Source organism: Ambystoma mexicanum, chromosome 7p (assembly GCF_040938575.1).
Source record: "Ambystoma mexicanum isolate Mex_15411 chromosome 7p, UKY_AmexF1_1, whole genome shotgun sequence".
Lineage (NCBI taxonomy): Eukaryota > Metazoa > Chordata > Amphibia > Caudata > Ambystomatidae > Ambystoma > Ambystoma mexicanum.
This window is the reverse complement of record NC_090939.1, coordinates 402996568-403013780: the sequence shown is the minus strand read 5'-3', so window position 1 is coordinate 403013780 and position 17213 is coordinate 402996568.

Here is a 17213-nt window from a genome sequence, read left to right as displayed (position 1 = left end):
GAGGTCAAAGAGGGGCTTCATGAAAATGTTATAGAGGGAGTGGGAAACACATGAGTGTTACGCTCACCTGGTCTCCACGGGGGTGTGCTCGTGTTCGAAGGATGATGTCTTCACTGCTGTTGCTCTGCTTAACGGAGGGTGCTAGCTCGCATCTTCCCTTCATTCTTGCCTCAGGAGATGTTCGTCTCTAAGTCGAAACAAAATTTTAGCCGATTGAATGGAGCTGGTTTTGGTTTTTCCCTTCTCTTCCTCTGGCTCACTTTGGTTTTTTAATGGGCGAGCACTCCGTCCTGCACACGCTGGCCGGGCCGCGGTTTCACAGTCTTTCCAAGATCTAGTTACTTCACTGATCCGATGGAGATTGCTGAAGTGGAAAGGCCGGCGTAAGCAGGTAAGTCTCTATTCCAGTAACTCCTTGAAATAGCTGTCTTAAGTCTTTGCCCGAAATATCGAATGTTCGTTCTTGTCTTTCAGGTGCGGCTTTAAGCTGCTTTCGGATGATGGATGACTCTCCTGATGATGATGAGCAGGATTCCAGCTGGTAAGTATAGCGCTGTGCGGGGCACGCTAATTGTTCACTGTATTTAGCTTTCCTTGCTGTGTGCGACTAACCTGCTTTGTCTGTTCTGTTCGGAAGGTGCGGCGCAGTTCCAGGAAGATGATGGAAGAGCCGCTCGATGGGTTGAGTTGCGGCGCGATGCTGGAATGATGAAGAACTGCTCGATGGAGTTTCTAGAAGTGGCCGCTTTCAGGTGGGTAGCTACCGGGGAGGGTACCTTCAGTTCTGCTCTTCTATAGATGCAGCGGTCGATGGGTAAGCAGAAGGCGAGATCAGGATGTTCTGCAGGTAAGGCCTTCAATGCTTTTCTAACTCCTGTTCTTCTCTTTTCTCAGGTGCCGATGGAAAGATGACTCGGGACGGGCGTGGCAGAAGGGAAGCAAGAGCTGAGCTGACAAAGTGAGCGTTACGCTGCAGGAGTGCAGAATAACGCAAAGTGTGTTCAGTTTGCTGGGTGCTGTTTAAATAGCCTTGCAAGTAGTCCCAGGAAAATAGTCCCCCTTAACCGAATCCTGTCTCCAGGTAAAGTAGTCCCAAGCTACACCCTGTACTGAATGGCTCAGCCTCTCAGAGCCAAGTATATGGCCCATGTATTTACTGAGTCCAGGTGAGCCTAGCTGGGGCCTGGAAGTCCCCAAGGAAGCCAAAGTCCAGGATGGGCTCACCAGTTTGGGGTTTAGGGAGCATGCACCACAGTTGATTGGTGAAGGTTTTGCTCTAGCATTCTCAGCGAAGACTTTCATTCTTCTACGTTCTAGGAAGGAGGTAATCCATGATGTTGCTTCTGATGAGAAGGATGCTGCTTGGGTAAGGTGTCTGCAGAGAATGCAGTGGTCAACTAAGTCAAACGCTGCTGACAGGTCTAGTAACAGCAGGAGGGAAAGATTACCCTTGTCCCTGATGTCACCCATCTGATTTATTAATTCAAGGAGGGCAGATTTGTTTCTGTGCCCAAGGCGGAAAGCAGATTGGCAGATGTGAGTATCTGGTTTGCTTTCAGGTGTTTCTGTATTTAGGCTGCTCTGTCAAGTATTTTTAGCAGGAAGGGAATGGTCGTGATGGGGCGATAGTTAATGGCGGATGTTGGATTAAATGTTGTTTTTTTAGGAGCTGTAAGACCCATGCTTCTTTGAGGACTGCAGGTACCATGCTTGTGGTAAAGGATTAATGCATGACTGCTGTGATAAACAGGGCCAACGTTTCAGTGCAGTCTTTGATGTGGGGTGCTGGGCCTATGTGTCCTTTGCATTTTGATGGCTTGAGGCTTTTCAGGATGTGCAGGGTGTGTTGGTCAGAGATTGTGTTGAGTTTCAATAGCGCTGGGGTGTTGAGCAGGGCACAGTGGAGGTTCTCGTGGCCTGTATCGGTCAAGATGGATTGTTTGGAGTAGTTCAAGGTGTTTTGTTTGTCAATTCATTTATTTTGGAGTAAGCTGATTTTGTTCAGTATGGCGCTCTGGATGCCGTTGCACCAGGCACGCTCTTTGGAAAGCGGGGATGGATGGGAGACTGGGGCTTCAAGTTCCTTGAGGATGGAGAATAATTCTCTGGTATTAGAGGTTGCGTTGCTACTTCTGGAATTGAATGTTTTGGCTTTACCTTGGATAATTGTGTGTTTGTATTGTCTGGATATGTTTAGGAATTCTTGTTTGAGGGTGTCGGAGGGCTGGTTTCTCCAAGAGATTTCAGATCGTCTCTTCTTTGCTCTGAGTTCTGGGAGGTCCTAGGAAAACCAGGAGTTGGAATGCATTAGAGGTTTGGCTTTTTTGGAAGCTAATAGGGCACTCATTTCTATAGCATTTGCTGGAGTTTTAGTGTATAGCTCTACAAGATTGTTTTTGTCAAGGCTGGTTAGGATGTTTGGGTTGAGGGTTTCCATAAAAGGCAGGAGGATTTCCTTAGTTAGCTGGTGGGCACTTCGGGCTAGGGAGGGGGGCATCATGATGGTGGGAGTTTTGGTTTGTCGACCGATGGGGATTGTGAACATGATGATATGGTTGTCCAACCATTGGCATGGGGTGTTTGACATTATAGAGACGTGGCAGTTTAGGTCAGCTATCGAGTCTAAGGAGCATCCTTTGTTGTGTGTGGGGCTGTGGATACACCAACTAAAGCCAACAGTGGATAGTGAATTGGCGAGTTAGGTGGATGACACGCCATTGGGGTCAATGAGGCCTAAGTTCAGGTCACTCAGGAGGAATATTTTTGAAGAGATGGTTTTGTGTTCTCTTGTAGGATTTGAAGACGGTCTTCTTCAAAGATGAGGATGGGGCCGGGCGGCAAGTGGGCTAGGTGGGCAGTGATAGTGTTGGATGTGGATATGGGTTTTTTTGTGAGAGGATGTCATAGTTGTTGTTAAGGGAGGTTTAGCTTGTCTGATGTGTTGGTAGTCTTTGTTGATAATGGCTACTCCACCACCTTTGGTGTTCAGTCTCTCACCCCTGAGGATGGAGTAGCCTTATGGTATGGCAAGGGAGAGAGCTGGCCCTGAGGCAGCACAGAGCCATGTTTCAGTGATTGCGAGTGCATCTAGGTTATTGACTATTAGGAGGGTGAGGATGTTGAGAGCGTGGACTGGCATGGATCGGGCATTTATGAGGGCTAGTTTGAGCGAAGAGCTCGATGGGGTATCTGATTCTTTGTTGTCGGTGGTTGGAAGTGGGTGAAGAGGCAACGTATCCATGCTGGGTGCGGGTGCACAGGCAGTGGCATTGGGCGTACAAATAGACTGAGTAGGCTGACAGGTGTTGTCAGTGGACACACAAGCAGTGGGCAGGTTCATGATAATGGCATTGAGTCCATTACCACTGGGCATACAGGCTTTGGGATTATGTGTACAGTTGATTGTTGTATAGATGCTAACATTGGTTAAGGCACTGGCGTTAGGCAAGTAGAGATTGGTACTAGGTGGACAAGTAATCACAAAAGGCATACAGGCATTGGAATTGGACATACAGGTAATCACAGTAGGCAAGCAGGCATTGTCAACAGGCATATGTGCAACAGGCGATTGGGCATTGGCAGTGGTCATGACATAGGCATACGGCCCATCAAAGTTAGGCAGGTAGGCATAGGCAGTTTGTCTATCATAATTAGTCAAGCAGGCCTTGTCATTAGGAATACAGGTAAAACGCATACATGCACTGGCGATGAAATCAGTACTGTCGTATGACTAATATTGGACATGGCGTGGGGCACAGCACAAATGAGTGCAAAGGCATAGCTTATGGGTAAGCGTTCGACATCAGCAGTCGAGTGGGAGCATAGACGTGGCCAAGGTGCTTCGATAAAATTACTCAATAATCTAGGGGCATGGCATGGGGGCTGTGTGTGAGTCAGGGGCAGGTTGATTCCTTTCATGCCTTGTTGTGACTGTTTTGCATGCGGCGTGGGAAGGATCTAGATCCGATTCTGTGGTTGTGTAATTGCATTGATAATTGGCAACTGATCTTGGGTCTGCGGACATAGAGGCGTTGTGATAGTTGTGTGTGACCTAGCAGGGTTCTAGAGCCGATTCTGTGGTTGCTTAGTTGCATGGATACATGGCGACTGATGTCGGGGATGTGGGCATAGAGGCATGGGTTTCTGATAAGAGGCTGGCAGGGTTTAGTGGGGCTGGGGGTGCATGTACTGGGAGAGCTGTTTTGAATGTTCAGGGTGTGGAGGGTATACCCGCCGGGTAGCAAGGAAGGCAGGAAGGTGGTAGGAAGGATACTGGAATATGGGGACAATGGGATTGCCAGGCTGAGAGAGAGAGTGTGATTGCCACTTTCCCAGCGAAGCAGCTGAACATACCATGTGAGTTTGGTAGGTGGATGAAGGGCGGCCATCTAAGCCTGCTGTTGGACTGTTGTTTGTGTAGGCACAGACTTTCCCTTGGCCAACATGTTACAGGCTATCAATGCTTCCTTCAGTGTATCTGGGAATAGATCTGACCCTTCTTATCATCATAGGTTTCCAAAAGATCTGCTAAGTGTGGGTGATGAAAAGAATTACATCATGTACATGCGGACTGCATACGAGTATGCTTGTGAAGTGCAAAAAGTAGTGGATGCTGACAAGATTACATGGTTGCTCAGTCAACTATCCCACTCTGGCTGAAGTGCTATTGTGGAAATGTCAAAGGCTGAAAGAAAAGATTTTGCAAAATTGTAGCAAACTCTCATTTTAAAGTTTGGGAAGACCCCTGCCCAAAACCTGATGAAATTTGGAGAGAACAAAAAGAAATAAAGCAGTACTTGGGTCACATTTGTAAGTGAATCCTTAAAAAACTGACTGGTCGGGTGGAAGGTTATAAGGTAAACACATTTGAAGCTATGGTGCATTTTGTCATGCTTGACCACATTTCTGCCACTTGTTCCCATGAGCTAAAGTTGCATTTGGCTGATTCTAAGGAGTTCAGATCCTAAGAGGTTGGCTATTACAGCCGACTTGTGGGTATCCCACAGGATGTCCCATAAGGACAAACCTTCTTCTAGTAAGCAGGAGGAGGGGAAGAATCAGAAAGAGAAAGAGGGTGTGTCATCTAAAAAATCTTCCCAGAAGGGCCACAAAAGGTTTAACAAGGGTAAGTCACAAGACCATGAACAGGGTAGTGCGACTAACCATCACAAGCAAAACTCTGGTTACTCTAAGCCTCCTCATGTCTCAAGACCCAATGGATCATGTGTGACTTGTGGAGCAAGTGACCATGTGAAGGGTGACCCCAGATGTAAGGTAAAAACCTTTGGGGTCTATTCTGTGAATCTCGTCTTCTCTCATGATGAGGAAGAGATACTCACAGGGACATCCTTCTCATAAAACTCCCATGGCTAAGGGAGTCAGAAAGCGAAGAAGTGGGAAAGAGAACATTCCCCATAACTCACCTACCACTGAGGTAGAGGCAGTTGGACAAGCCCCTGAACCTGATGAGGGAGAAGGGCTGCCTGAAATTCTCAACCGCTATGGCCATCCTGATTGACAGAGCTGGCCTGCACAAGATGGTCCTGATGGAGAAGAGTTTAGTAAGGGCCACCATGCGTGCCCACCTTTAGAAGGCCTTAGGAGATAGGCCTGTTTCCAGTGTGAGGTTGAACCTACTGGAAAACATGAAATGTATTGGAAAGGTGGGCTCCTGTGTAGTGAGCCCACAGAGTCCACTGAAGGAGACCATAGCAGGTTAGTGGTTCCTCTTCAGGTGATACCCTTTCTCCTGCAGCTGGTGCATGAAGTCCCCCTTGCAGGTCATCTTGGGTTATCCATGCATTTCTACTGGCCAAATATGGGGGTCCAGAGTTTTACCACTAGCCAGAACTCTGGAAAAAGTGGCACAGCAATTCAAGCCCCATGATGCCACTCCCTGTAGTGGGCGTACCATTTGAGAGAGTAGGTATTGACATTGTTGGTCCCTTGACTCTCCAACATCCTCTGACAGCAGGTTTATTGTGGTGTTCATTCACCATGCCACCAGATTTCCTGAGGTCATCCCACTCAGGAAAGTATCTGACAGGTCATTCCCAAAAGCATTACTTGGCATTTTCACCAGGGTTGGCTTTCCTAAAGAAGTTGTGTCAGCCAGAGGCTGCAACTTTATGTCTAAGTACATGAAAGCCACGTGAAAGGAGTATTGTGTCAACAGAACTGTCAAAAGTATGGGTGGAGCTCTTGAGGAGCCCCTGAGGAGAAAGTGTGATCTCCTTTTACCATGCTTACTCCTTGCCTAGAGAGAGGTCCCTCAAGAAGAGCTTGGCTACAGTCCCTTTGAGCTTCTCTTTGGTCACCCTGAGAGGGGACCCCTGGCTATAGTCTATGAAGGATGGGAGCCCCCAACTCCTCCGGTAACTACTAAAGTGGTGGACTGTGTGATAGGATTGAGAAAGAGGATGGCCTTACTGATGGCTCAGGCCAGTGACAAGTTGACGGCTGGTCAGGATTTGGTCAAACATTGGTATGACCAGAAGGCTTCACTTGTCCACTTTTCCGCAGGCCACGAAATCCTGATCAAGAATCCCATAAGGCCTAGAGCTTTACAGGATAAGTGGTCAGGTCCTTACAATGTTATGGAGGAGCTTAGTGAGGTAAACTATTTAGTGGATCTTGGGAGGCATGGTCAAGCTCCCAAAGTATTCCACATAAATAGACCCGAGACATTAATCCCTAGGATTGATATGTCTGCTCTGTTCTTGGCATCAGATAGGGACGAAGAGGAATCTGAACCCCTTGCTGATCGTTCCAAGGCAGTCCTTCAGATGGCTCCATTGACGGTGTCAAAATGGCTTCTCACCTGACTCCTAAGCAACAAGGTGAAGTGAGAACTTTGCTGGCGCAATTCTCCCCTTTGTTTTCACTTACTCCAGGTTTGACATCTTGGTGCAAACACAACATTGACACTGGAGATAGTGTGCCTGCCAAAGGTAGGAGTTATAGGATATCAGACAAGGTAAGATCCCACATCAAGTCTGAGGTTAACAAGATGTTGGATCTAGCGGAGATTGAGCCCTTCAATAGTCCCTGGTCAGTCCATTGGCTCTGCTTCCAAAAGCAGGTAGCTTTCAGTTGAGGCTCTGTGTGGATTACAGGGCTCTGAATGCTGTCACTAAGAGACAGATGTTCATACCTTGCCAGAGCAGATACATTGGTAGACATGCTTAGTGCTTCCAAGCATGTCAGCACCTTTGATCTCACTGCAGGGTATTGGCAAATTTCCATGTCAGAAAATGCCAAGGCATTGTTGACACAAGACGGACTTGACCAGATCAGGGTAATGCCATTTGGACTAGATAAATCACAGAGGCTTGTCAACTATGTTCTGAATGGGTTGGATGAATTCTACATTGCATATCTGGATGGTATAGCAGTCTTCAGCCCTACTTGGGAGGGAGGAACATGTAAGACACCTATATATAGTGTTGCAGGCCCTTCATAAGGCCCACCTGACCATAAAGGCCAGCAAGTGTCACATTGGTCACAGCTGGGGGTCTATCTGGGGCATGAGATTGGTGGAGGTATGATTCAGCCTCTTCTCACTAAAGTACAAGCAGTACAATACTGGCTTACCCAAACCCAACTGAGAGCTTTCCTGTGCCTCACTGCGTATAACAGGAACTTTATGGCAGACTATGGTACCATAGCTGCTCCTCTGACTGCCCACACTTCTCCAAAGATACCACAGAAGATCACTTGGACTGAGAAGTGTCAGAAGGCCTACCAAGGCTTAAAAGACTCCATGTGCCAGGCCCCTGTTCTCAGGGCACCTGTCTATCAGAAACCTTTTAGTGTGCAGATGGATGCCTATGACACTCGGATAGGTGCAGTCCTATCACAGCTAGATGAGAAAGGCAGGGAAGACACTATGCATTTTATCATCCACCTGCTGTGGAAAAGGAATGTGTTCTCATAGTGTGGGTACTACGGACTTTGAGGTATTACCTCTATGGGACTCACTTCACCGTGCAGACTGAACATAGGCCAATAAAGTGTCTGATGAATTTGAAGGGTGAGAACCCTAAATTGCTCCAGTGGTCCATTAGTCTGCAAGGCTTTTCACTATTGAGCACAGGCCAGGTACCGAACATTGCAATGCTGATGGGTTGTCCAGAATGCTTAAGCAACCTGAACATAAGACCCATCAAGGGGTGGATTAATTCACCCTATCATTGGTCTGGGTGGGGGATGAATGTTAGAAAAGATTTTGCTTAAAGGAACGTTTCCTCCATAGTCTATGGACACCCACACCTTTTGCATTTTATCCTAACATTACTTTTTACAGTGGAGCACAGTCATCAGCTGTACTCCACTGGCCTCATTGTTATTGGGACACTGACATGTCCTTCAGGCTGTCAGTAGTGCAAAACTTTGTTTCTTACAGTCTTTCAATGTTGTTGCCACTTGTTGGATACATTTTATCATTGCTCAAAGTAATTTACAGTACTTGACAATGGGGCTATTGTGTTTTATGGCCCTAGAAACCCTCTAAGACATTTTTGGTGAATGTACACTGTGCCTTGGAACAGAGTGGTGACAGCAGTAGCTTTTTCTTTCATGTGTATGACTTTTTACTGAGCCTCATGTGTTGCTGCGTCTGGCTCCTGACTGTGGCTAGTGTCTAACATGGCCATGCCATTAGGTCTTTTGACTGTTCCTTAGTGACTTTGTCACTTGGCTGTCCCCCTGCCCTTCCTGGTCTGGGATTTCCTTATTTGGGCATGCAATTGCCTGGGAAAGCTGCTTCTTTTGCGGGTCCTTGCAGGTCACGTCTGCAGGCACCCAGCAAGTGGGCTGGGACTGTGTGGCCGCAACCCACACTACTGGTGCCAGGATGTCTGTAGTGCATGAGACCATGAGAACCCCAGTGGTTGCTGATTGGACCACTGCTGGTGTGCAGGTATCGAGCAGATCTTGCCATTGGTGGGCACAGTGTGAGCACTCACCTGACTGGCGATAAAGGAGTGGTCCTGCATTTATTCCAGCAGATCAGCAACAGATCAGAACCGACCTACAGAAGGAACCAAGTATCCTGAGGAGCCGAGCAGAACAAAGGACGATCCTGAGACACACTGAAGAGGGCTGGCAACTGAATCCTATTGTTGTCCTGGTGGAGTCCTGCTTTGCGCTTGATCTCAGAAGACCTGTGAATGTGCTTTGAACCTATGGAGTGGTGGGACCAATCACTCTCGACATCTCCTGGTAACCCTGCAAGTGAGCCAGTTCAGAAGTGTCTTTGGGCCGTCCAGTGGACTGCCCAGCACATTCCTTGGTTGCCGCACAGTAGAAAAGCCATTTTGAGTTTCAACCTGAGACTTTGGGGAAGCCCAGATTATCCAACAAAGCACCCTTCAGCAGAATTTCCCCACACTTTTGGGTCGAGAGATAGGCAGAATTTCCCCACACTTTTGGGTCGAGAAATAGGAGGCTGCATTATACCATGAGAGTTGGGTGCCCCTGCATCACTGTGCGACAGTTACGGTCACTGAAGGTAGTTTTCCTGTGTTCCGTCCAGTGCCCTGAGACCTGCTGCATCTGTGTTTTTTTAATTCTTCATATGAATCAAGAGTTACAGCTCTTGCCTCATACTGGACCTCTGTTCGTACCCACAGCATCTGTGCATGTGGAAGCTGAACCGAGGGTGGGAGATAATTCCTCTGAGGACCACCTCTAGAACTGCCAAGTCTGGACCAAAACCGAGCTAAGCATAATGATTAGTAAAGTCTCTTATCGGTGACCCTTTGTTCGTCCAAATGCACTGATGCATTGAAGATTATTTTTTGCCTTCCCTTTGGCTTGGGTAGTATTCGTTCCATGAATCTGTCCGAAAATAAGGAACAACTTTGTCCACAATAGCAGATCCTCTCCTGAATCTTGGAATCCTTTTAACCCCATCAGAATTCTTCATCTAACTTGTTTCTGCTCCCTAAGAAGTACTTTGTGAACATTACCCTTCACTGAGTGCTTTTATGCGGACCTTGAACATTGAGCACAAGACTCCATCCATCTTAGGGCTGGACGTATAAAGTTAGGGTTGTCATCTATGAAGATTGTTGGTGCTATAAAGGTTATTCACCCTTTTCCTTTGCAGTTTTTGGGGGAGTTCTTAACTTCCTCACACTGACTCCAGTGAGCGTGTATATATGTATATTGCATAGTGTGTTGCTTGTGTGTTTAATTGTCATTCTTGATGTTTCACTGTGCTTGCTCATTGGAGACTCATTGTCAGTCTCACTCCTACTGAGATTTAGTCTTGAAGACATTCCAAGCTACCATGAATTGGTCTGGCTAGCTTCCCAGAAGTGTGTCCCTGTTCATCTAACAAGAGTGGGCTCCTAAACATCTGTCCAACAAGCCAGAGTTTAGAAATCCATTCTAACATCCAGCAAAGCTTTTCCTTTTCTTTTTTTGAAGAAATGACTCTTAACTCCAGAGTCAAGGCAATTAATAAAACCAGCAAGTGCCCCTAAAGGGCCAACAAAGGCACATGTTAAGGAGGTAAGAGTAATTGTACAAGCCAGATGTTTATTTTTAAGGGGAGACATATGTGTTCTGAAGGCAGGCAGGCTCTGTAGATAGGAATTAACATATGATCAGTACATCAAGGGCCTGATTCACAGAACGTTTTCCTATGGGATTGCACCATTATAAAGCGCTTCTGTGAATCGGGCCCCTGGTGTCTTTAATATTTCCAGAAGAGAGCTACATTTAAATGAATTTAAGGTGATAGAATTATGCTTGCACTTCTAACCTATGAGCATTTTTCATTATTCCCATACTGTGATTATCTTTTCGAATATGTCAGAATGTTTAAGTTTAAGCGTATCATATATTATCAAAAATGCACTTCATATTGTCTAATTATATCATCATACAAAGATCCTTAGAGCATTTTTCAATATCTATGTTTCTAACAGTTTAGTTTCTTGAATATATATATATTTATTCATTTATATACAGGGAAGAACAATGCTCTTTTAATCGTAAAAGAATGTACAATAGAAAATGTATCAGATCTGACAGGAAGCAGTGAGCAACTTTCAATGGTGTGAGGTTGAGTGACCTTATGAGCAGATTGTGGTGGCGATAAATTGAACAATCACCGGGCACAATCCAAGGGTAGTCTTACATAGATTCTGGACAATCAACATTATACATGTGTAAATGCAATTAGGTGGTATGGCCAGCTATGTTAGCGATGCGAACATAATGGATAAAGCACTGGAGTGCAGGCAGCGAACGTGAGAGACAGGGGCAGGTTAGAGGCAAGGGAAAATGTTAGCTTGAAGGTAGACTCAATGGCAGAAGGTAGACTATCACCTTGGCTTTGAATTTGTGTGGACTGTTTTTTGGATGTCCAGGGGAAGACAATTCCTTGCAAGTGGAGCAAAAACAGAGAAATAGTGAAGGCTAGATGAAGAACTGGGGAAGTGAGGTGCCACAAGGGTAGTCGATGAGGCAGAGCAGAGATTTCTAGAAGTATTGTAGAATTGGATAGAGGAGGATTGATACTGCATAACTACATTGGTAGATGTCCATGATCTGGATACTAGCAAGACACTTCATCTAGCTGTCAAGTCTATAGTAGACTGATGGGGAGATTAGCCACATGATTGTGGGATAGATGTGTATCATGAATTAGGCAACATGTTTAAAGTTAGGTCACAGTTTTGTACACAATAGGTTATACACAAAAGAATGCTTTAAACAAATATTTGACTAAAGATTTAAAATATCTAAATATTTCAGAATTAAAAGTATTTCAAGACAGCACCAATGTATTTTACATTCTTAAGAGTAATACACCCTTGTCATTATTGATCCGTTGGATAAATGTAATTATCTAGCTGACCTGCATAACCATTTTAGCAATTTATCTTTGCAGATTATGCCACTAATGAGATCAAGATGGATGTTGATTCCAAGTTACACAGCTGTTATAAAATTAGACATACACATAAGCAGGAGATGTTTTCAAAAAATGGATTTTCCTGTGACATCTACCATCTACTCACTAAAATTCATAAGCCCATCCATTAACCCCTAGGATGGCCTATTATGTCTTCTGTTAGCTCTCTGGTTGAAAATACTTCCAGATCTTTTGATGAAATTAGAAGGATTACCATGGGAACATCTCACCAACCAGAATAACCATGGGCATGTGTCCCTCGACACCACAATCTGCGAATCCCAGCAAAGTTTAATTTTCGAAGAGCAGTGTCTGCGTTTTTTAACATACTATAATGATCCTAGATTTAATTGTGCTAGATGAATACTGATTTTTTCTAAGGGCTGTTTCTATATTCAGAAAGATGTACAGCTATGCACATGCATGTGGCACCTGCATATGCTAATCTTGAAATGGGGTGGTGGGAATAGAGGACATGAGCATCAGTAAGCACATTACATAAGGAGCACATAGTTCTATGGGTTTTATCTATTATACATTTTAATGGTTTTCGTGATGCTTCAGTTGATTTCATTGCTAGGCTGAGCAGAACATGAAATTAATTTGATGTTCACTATGTCAATGTATATGGTGTAACAGATGTCAGGGACAGCAAAGGAATCTTTGGAAAAGTTTAACATTGATTTAGTCCTCTTCCTAAGCATCATTGTAAATGTACAACCTACTAATTTTTTTTTTTTATTTTTATTATTTGTGTATATTCAAAAGAATTTTACAAAAAGAACCGAAGCAGTAAATTGCGCGATAACTAGCCAGGGTGGGACCCTGTGGCTGTTGTCATTTTCATCGTGTGTTCCAATATTTTCACGGTTGCCAGGAGCCAGGTTATTCTGTCTCCGCTGATCAGTCTATTCCACCAGGTGTCGTGGTCCCACCCTCGATCCTCCACAATTAGATGATTCAAGTAAGCCCCTCTCAGGTTCTGGTTTTTCGGGCATGACAGAAGCAAATGTCTGATGGATTCGGTTTTATTTTCACATAAGCGACAAGCGCTCGTATCAGATAAACCTCTGATCTTGCGAATTTCATTTGTGGCCACCAAGTTCATCCTTATCCTTAGAAGGGCATTCCGAGCCCCCATATTGGGGAATTTTTGAAGGTACTTCATTGGCTCGTGGAGCTTACGGAATGTTGGAGGCAAGTGCTGGAGAAGTTTGTTGTTTGAAGCAGACTCCTGGGTTTGAATCCAGTCAAGCTCTTTCAATTTTTTGAACACTCTAGTTGGATGTGAGGTAAGGTCGGCTTCCGAGCAGACGACTCAGTTAAGTAAAGCCAAGTTTGCTTCCTTCCATACTGCCAGCATTTGCACCTTGCCAGAGTTTAACTCCTTATTTAGGAGACCGAAAATATCATCACTCCCATGCATGATGCATTTTCGGTACAGTCTCAGGGAACTAATGTCAACTGTTGTCTTTAGAGACACTAGGCTCAGTTCTCTCCGGATAGCAGCTATGGACGTTGATTTTGGAAGGGACAGGACCCCTTTCCAAAACACACTTTCCAGTTTCTGCCAGATTTTACTTGGAATCAGAGGCATGGCTTCGGCTCCGTAAGTGATGGAGGGGATGACTTTCTTTCTGTAGAATTCGATCACAGGGATACAAGAAAATTTACCGAATTTTGTGTCAATCGCCTTTCCTTGAGATGTCAACTTCTTTATTCTAAGTTGAAGGTTTGCCTGCGTTGAACTTTCTTGTTTGGTGCTGTCTATCAGGACTCCAAGGTATTTGTATACTGTGACTTTCTCGATCACGTAGTCTTCCAGATACCATTTGAAGTTGTCTGCGTTTTTTTTCTGGCCGGACTCCAGGGACAAGATTTTGGTTTTTTCTTTGTTTATTTTTAAGTTGTTCTCTGACAAATAACGCAGGAGGTTTGATAATTGCCTCTGGAGGCCAATCTGGGTCTGGTCGAGTAGGATGAGGTCGTCAGCATACAATAGGTGGCTTATTTTTGCTCTGGACAGGGAAGGCGGAAAAGTCCTTGACGGATCTTCTGAGATGCCATAATCACCAATATAGGCCAGAAACAGTGCTGGAGCTAGGGGGCAGCCTTGTTTCACCCCTCGACCCGTCTGGATTTCAGATGACAAGTTGCCCATGTGTGACAATCGGACCCTGAGGGTGGTTTCTGAGTGGAGAGCCTTGATTGGTTGCAGAATCTCCTGAGGGCACCCCCAGCCTTCGAGTTTGTACCAGAGGCGCTGCCTGTCAACCAAGTCAAAGGCTTGGGAGAGATCGACAAAGGCCACAAAGATCCTTGGTTTGCCCTCCAAGAACTTGCTTTTCAGTACACTGATGGTAAGTATGTTAGCCGCTGTTCCCACATTTCTTTTAAAGCCTGTTTGAAACCTGTCATTACAAGGGGCCGACTTTGACCAGGCATCAAATCTTTTTAAAAGAAGGCTCCCGTAGACTTTCCCAATGCAATCCAAAAGGGCTATAGGGCGGTAATTTAGTGGATCGGTGATGTCACCTTTCTTGTAAATTGGGACGATAACCGCCCTCGTCCATGATGGAGGGAGCGATTTCTGGGCGGCACACTGCGCGAAGATAGCCCGGATAAGTGGTGCCCATTCGTCTGCGTTTTTTTTCAAGTCTAAGTTCGAAATTCCATCCGGGCCCGTCGCTCTGGAGTTCTTCAGGTTTTTAATTTGATCTCTGATTTCCGCCAGGTCGTCCAATTTCACCCAATTTTCGTTTCTCGATTTCGCAACAGGCAGGCCTGTGGAGAGTGGAGCTTGAAAGAGGGACGAGAAGTGACTGATCCATTTTGCTTCCGCCGTGGCGTTGATGGTCGTGTTGTTTAGAGAAGGTGTTAAAGTTTTTAGCAGAGACCAGGAATCTTTTGCTTTATTTCCGCAGAGTGTTTTTAGCATGGATTCAGCGTCCTGCTGGTACAAGTTGTGGCGGTGGTTTTTTACCCAGTTTGTGTAGGCCTTTATTTCTGACTTTAGTTGGTCTTGATTTTGTGGGAGGGACCCAAGCCGCCGTTTCAGTCTGCGCAGTTCACGCCTCTTTGCAACCAGTGTTGCATCAAAGGAATGTCTCGGAGCAGTAAGTGATGGGGCCAACGTTTTTGATTTGGCCCTATATTGTAGAAGAAGAGGTACGTAGTCCAAAGAATCTTTTCCGCCAGAACGTAGCCCCAAAGCATATTTTGCAGACAAATCTGAGACTGATTTCGTTGTCAGGTTCAAGCGATTGCCTCGTGAATTTGAGTCAACCCCTACCACATACGGTGCCGGTGGATTAAAATGGGATTGCAGAGACATGGTGAGCTGGTTATGGTCGCTCGCTTTAGTTTTGCGAACCTCAAAGTCTTTTACCTTCGAAAGAAGGTAGCGCGTGGCAAAAATGTAGTCAATAGTGGCGTGGTGAACACCTTGCTCCCAAGTGGGTGAACGGTCAGCGTTGGGGAAAACTGAGTGCAAATTTTCTATTTTTCTTGATGCCATCAGTGTTGACCACATGTTCCTTCTTTTTGCGGCGCGATTCGAAGAAGATTTGCCCAACTTTGTGCAGTGGTCCGAGCAGTGGGCGTTTAGGTCACCGCAAATGATGATCGAAGGGACCTGATTGGAAGCTTGGATTTCATCTACTAGATTTTTCATTGTCGCTAAGTATGACTGTTGGTTTATGGCTGCTGGGTTCCAGTAGGTGTTGATAATTGCGGTTTGGGAGGGCCCGCAATTTGGTTGATCCGCCCAGTCAAATAGTACTGCCAGGATTGAAAGGTTGGAAAGGAGGGTGGCCTTGATCTTCAGACCCCTCCCCTGCCGGTAGGCGATGAGAAGACCCGATGTCGGGCGGCCCATTAAACCTTTATTTGCTGGTGCCAAAATGACGTCGTAGCCGTCCATAGCAGGTGATTTCTCGAGCCATGTCTCTTGTAGGCAAATGATATCAAAAGCAGCCAGGTTTGCGTCGCTCGGCATTGTTAGGTGCAAATGACCACGGGTGTTCCAAGAGCAGAGACGGAGGGGGGGTGGAGTTGGGTCGGCAGTCGAAGTGACCGAAAGCCCTCTTGGCCGACCTGCGCATTGCTATTTTTTCTTGAGTGTGAGAGCCTTTGGGAGCCAGGCCCACAAACTCTGAGGTTTGTCTTTTGGCTGATTGATGCTGTCCGAGAGGTCTTTGTTAGCTGAACAATGTGTGGCGTTACTCGGAACAGTGGAAGTATCGGGTATAGATGTCACCTTTACGACTTTCGAATTAGCCGAGTAAGGCCCCTTGCAGTCAAAGGTTTTCTTTATACCCAGCGGTTCAGATTTTCGGTTTGAAGACACGTTGATGGAAGCTGGGGGCTTCTGAATGTGGCTTTCAGAAACTTGCTTGGGATCGGAGTGACTTTTCCTTTCACTCCTGTTTTCGTTGTCCCGACCTTTGACGTTTCGTCTCAAATTGCACCCTCGGTCTCCTGACTGGTGAGAGTGAGATTTCTGATTTTGGTTTTCCAAAATGAAACCAAGGAATGCCAAGTCCTCTTCAGCTCGAACGATTTCCTTTTTTGCACTCGTTGAGGCAAGGTAAATATAGGCTTTTGCTCGGAAGTTTGAGTGGTAAGGGTCCACTAACTGTAGGTCAGACGACTTAATTCCACATAGAGCTGGTACGAGGCTGAACAATGCAAGTAATCCTCTTCTATTTAGGATTATGTCGTCTTTGTTTTCGGGATGCTGGACCAGCTTAATAGGAGACGCTCTTACGTGTAAGTTGGCTTTTTGGTATTGTTCGGTTTGTGAGGAAAAGTGGGATTTTGGGTGTTTCCCTCTGTCATTTGTTTTTCCACTCGAATGTTTGGAGCTTTGAGACGTGGAATGCCAGTCGCAAACCGAAACGCCAACCTTTTCTCGCGCTTGTTGTATGCCGGGGATCCGCCTTGTGCGCTCTTGGACCCCGGGGGACACAAATGACACAACTCGAAAGTTAGGGGAACTAGGGAGCTTGTGTCTGGACCCCTGATGTATTTTGTTCCTGCGATCTTCCAGGGTGCTGAACTTTGGGGATGATTCGTCTTCTGATGAATCTTCAATAGTGTTCAAGTCAGCCAAAGCACCCTGAACCACTGGCGAAGCAGCAGCGCGAAGCCCCCGTGCTTTCTTTCCTTCCTTCAGTTGTTGCTGGGCTTGAGGGTCATCAAGATGCTGAGAGAGGTTCATCATGTCCGCCTCTGCCAGAAATTCCTCCGTTGAACAGGGAGAGGCTTTGTTCAAGTTTTGTGT